This window comes from Arachis ipaensis, chromosome B4 (genome assembly GCF_059453495.1).
Source record: "Arachis ipaensis isolate K30076 ecotype BB chromosome B4, ASM5945349v1, whole genome shotgun sequence".
NCBI classification, from domain to species: Eukaryota; Viridiplantae; Streptophyta; class Magnoliopsida; order Fabales; family Fabaceae; genus Arachis; species Arachis ipaensis.
This window is the reverse complement of record NC_142439.1, coordinates 55,874,889-55,879,334: the sequence shown is the minus strand read 5'-3', so window position 1 is coordinate 55,879,334 and position 4,446 is coordinate 55,874,889. Positions and strand designations below refer to the sequence as shown.

The window sequence follows — 4,446 nt, the reverse complement described above, 5'->3', positions numbered from 1 at the left end:
AGGAAATAAGCTCGTTTTGGGTAGATATTTACTTACATCTTGATTCAAGCATACATTGTGCACTTTACATGATTTCATGAGGATTTTACATGAATTTAAGGACAAATTGGATGTTGCATTTCCCATGACTTGGACTAGAATTTTGATGTACTTTATTGCTTGATTTCAGGATAAAGGAAGCAAAGAAGAACCACATTAGTGAATATGTTAGTTACACTAACGTTAACACTAACGTGGAATGGGAGTAACTTGCAAAGATAATGAGAAAAGTAATTGCCAATAACGCTCTCGAAGCCATCATTGCCCACGTTAAGAGTCACGTTAACTAAGTTAACGTGAACTCTAACGTGGAAGAAAGGAAATGGAGCCAACGTTAGTGACACTTAACATTATCACTAACGTTGGACCAAGCTCATAAGTGGCCACGTTAGTTGCCACGTTAACTTAGTTAACGTGACCTCTAACGTTAAGAAGTAAAGGGGAAGCCAACGTTAGTGACATTCAACTTTGTCACTAACATTGGCCAAGTCACAATAAGCCACGTTAACTTCCACGTTAACCTAGTTAACGTAGAAGCTAACGTGAGGAGACAAAGTGGTCGACAACGTTAGTGACACCAAACATTGTCACTAACATTGGAAGGAACCCACACAAACCCCAATAAGCCACGTTAACTTAGTTAACGTGGAAGTTAACGTGAAGAAGGGAGGTGATCGCCAACGTTAGTGACACCCAACATTGTCACTAATGTTGGAATTAGCCCACACAAGCCACTATGAGCCACGTTAACTCCCACGTTAACTTAGTTAACGTGGAAGCTAACGTGGATAAGGGAATGATGAGCCAACGTTAGTGACACTCAACTTTGTCACTAACGTTGGAGATGGCTAGTATGGCCACGTTAGAAGCCACGTTAACCTAGTTAACGTGGACTCTAACGTGAGAAATAGGGGCACATTGGAACGTTAGTGACAATGGTAAGTGTCATTAACGTTCTCGAAGGTTGGCAAGCCTACGTTAAAAGAGCCATGTTAACTAAGTTAACATGGACTCTAACGTAAGGAAGGGGGAGACTTCTCAACGTTACTGGGAAAGGTAAGTCCCAGTAACGTGTGCGAAGGGCATAGAGGCAACGTTAGTGGCAACGTTTGTGCCACTAACGTTGAAGTTAACGTGGCTCTTACTTGGGTGAGGAACGTTAGTGAAAAAGGTGATTGTCACTAACGTTCTCGAACCCATATTTTCACTGAACGTTAATACCACTAACGTCCTGAGCTAAAGTCTCTGCCCACTTCACACTTTCTCTCTGCAAGTAAAGCCAAGCCCAACGAAGAAGAGAACTGCTTCAAACTCAAAATCCAAAGGCCCATACCCAAGACTTGAAGAGCCAACTAGAAGAACAGAAGAGTAGTATATATAGGAGTAGCTTTGAATTAAATTTAGAGTTGAAAATTATAGGGAGCCTCTTGGCATAGAACTACTCTCTGTATTTTACTTTCTCTGCACTTCTAGTTTCATCATGTATTCTCCATCTTTGTTTTCATTTTCCAGAGCTATGAACAACTAAACCCCTTTCATTGGGTTAGGGAGCTCTGTTGTAATTTGATGGATCAATACTAGTTTTCATTATTCTTCTTCTATCTTTTCTCTTGATTTTACTTGAAAGCTTTTGATCTTCATCCAATTGGATAGTTATCTTGGAAAAGAAGCTATTCAAACTTGGATCTATTCTGAACCTTGAAAGAGGAATGAAGAGATCATGCTAGAAATGCTTTCTCATGCTGGACCAAATTGGGTTTGGATGGATATGTGACTATAATCCTCTCAACACTTGATTTGGGAAATGCATGTGGTATAATCAGTAACCATACTTCATCTCTTCTCATGAGCAATTGACCAAGGAATTGGCTATTGATCAAGATTTGAGAGATTGAATTACAAGAAATTGTAATTCGATCACTTAAGATTGCCAAGGAGATCAATGAACCCAATGAGGAAGAGATGAAAATGAAATTGATCTGGAGAATGCAACATCTCCTGAGCCCAATGAACCCTCCCATTTCTGTTCTTACCCATTCTCTATAATTTCTGTCATTTACTTTTATGAGCAATTTCCCCATTCCCATTTAAGATTCTACAATTTAATTTCCGTCATCTACATTCAGCTCTTATTTCTAGCATTTACTTTTCTGCTATTTACTTTCTCGCCATTTAATTTTCTGCAAATTCTCAACTCAAAATCTGATTCGCTCAACTAGAACATTCCTCTAATTAAAGTTGCTTGATCAATCAATCCCTGTGGGATTCGACCTCACTCTATTGTGAGTTTTTACTTGACAAAAAATTCGGTAAACTTGCCGAAGGAAATTTGTTATGAGACAAGTTTTCCGTGCATCAAGTTTATGGCGCCGTTGCCGGGGATTGATTGTGCATCAACAATGATTAAATTGGAGGATAACTAGATTGAGCATTTTATTTTTGTTTGATTTAATTTTCCATTTGAGTCATTTACTTTCTGTTTTAGTTAATTTTTTTTCCTTCCCCCTAATTTTTCTTTGTTATTTACCATTCATTTCACTAACCCACTAACTGTTTGATATATTGCATCACTCACACTAACAGTAATTTTGACAGATATACTTTCTGCGCCTATTCTCTTTGCTTGTACTTGTTGGTTGTATGACAGGGAGAAGAAGCGGGGCTTCAACTTCCTTTGATTCTGAACCTGAGAGAACCTTAGACTAAGGAGGGAGGCCAGAGAAAAACGTGTAGTTAGAACCTGAGAGAACGTATTCTCTTTGCTTGTACTTTGAGGAATACTTTGAACCAAACATGGAAGAAAATATGGAAAACCATCGTGAAGAAGAAGCTCACAACCATGGCGGAAGAGGACAAGCAAATCATGCTGGGGAGGATAGAAGAGTTTTAGGCTCTTACATCAATCCAAACCCAGGAAACTGTGGAAGTAGCATTCAAAAGCCAACCATCCACGCCAACAATTTTGAACTAAAACCACAGCTCATCACCCTTGTGCAGAACAACTGTTCGTTCGGAGGAAGTGTCCAAGAAGACCCCAATCAACATCTAACCACCTTCCTGAGAAAATGTGACACAGTGAAGTCTAATGGTGTTCATCCTGACGCTTATAGACCGCTCTTATTTCCATTCTCACTCAAGGATAAGGCAGCCAAGTGGCTGGAGTCTTTCCCAAAGGAGAGCTTGACAACTTGGGAAGATGTGGTAAACAAATTCTTAGCAAGATTTTACCCCTCTCAACGAATCAATAGGCTGAGAGCTGAGGTCCAAACTTTCAGGCAACAAGATGGTGAGGCTCTATATGAAGCATGGGAGAGGTTTAAAGATCTAACAAGGAGGTGCCCACCAGATATGTTCAATGAATGGGTGCAGCTGCACATTTTCTATGAAGGGCTCTCTTATGAGTCAAAGAAGGCCGTAGACCATTCATCTGGAGGATCTTTGAACAAGAAGAAGACCATTGAGGAGGCCATAGATGTCATTGAAACTGTAGCAGAGAATGACTACTTCTATGCTTCCGAAAGAGGGAACACAAGAAAAGTAATAGAGCTAAACAATGTAGATGCTCTGCTGGCCCAAAACAAGCTCATTACCCAGCAACTGGCTGACCTCACCAAGAAGATGGAGAGGAACCAAGTAGCAGCAATCTCCACTTCATCAACAACCCAAGAAGGAGTGAATGAAGAAGCAGAGGGTAGTCAGGAGCAAGCCAACTACATTAGGAATTCACCTAGGCAAAACCATGTTCCATACTCCAAGACCTACAACCCTGGATGGAGGAATCACCCAAACTTTGGGTGGGAAAATCAACAAGATCAAAGCCTTGATCAAAGACACCCAAATCCCAACAATGCAACCCACCAACATTTCACATCTAGACCATATCAACACCCCAATAACAACACCTCTCCACATCCACATCAAAACCAAAATAACTTACCTCATCCTTCCACCTCTAATCACGATCTACAATCATTTGATGACAGACTCTCAAGGATTGAGAATCTACTTGAAGGCATAGGCAAGGAGATTCAAGACAACAAGGTGTTCAAGGAGGAAGTGTGAGCCAGTTTCAAGAACCAGGGAGACACAATCAAGAGGTTGGAATCTCAAGTGGGGTATCTCTTTGAGTAAATTCCCAAACCCACAGATGAATTCCCAAGTGACACAGAGAAGAATCCGAGAGGTGAAACAAAGAAAGTAAGTTGGGAAGATTGCAAGATGGTCACTATAAGTGATAAGGAGACTGAGGACAAGCCAAGCAAGCTGTCAGAACAACCTGAAGATACCTCAGTAGAGAAGAAGAAAAAAGATCATCAAGAACCAGAAATCTCACAACAGGAGCTGCTAAGACTCTATGCACCTTTTCCCCAACTGCTCAATGGTTCTGTGGAGAAGAGAATACACTCA

At 40.6% G+C, this 4,446-nt stretch overlaps 1 non-coding gene across 1 annotated transcript; it reads right to left on the bottom strand.

Annotated features, from left to right (window-relative positions):
- Positions 1-3,285: 3,285 nt before the first annotated feature.
- LOC148567654 (small nucleolar RNA R71) lies at positions 3,286-3,392 on the bottom strand. The gene has a single exon (XR_015882527.1). It is a non-coding gene; the product is annotated as a small nucleolar RNA R71 (small nucleolar RNA).
- Between the last annotated feature and the right edge of the window lie 1,054 nt (positions 3,393-4,446).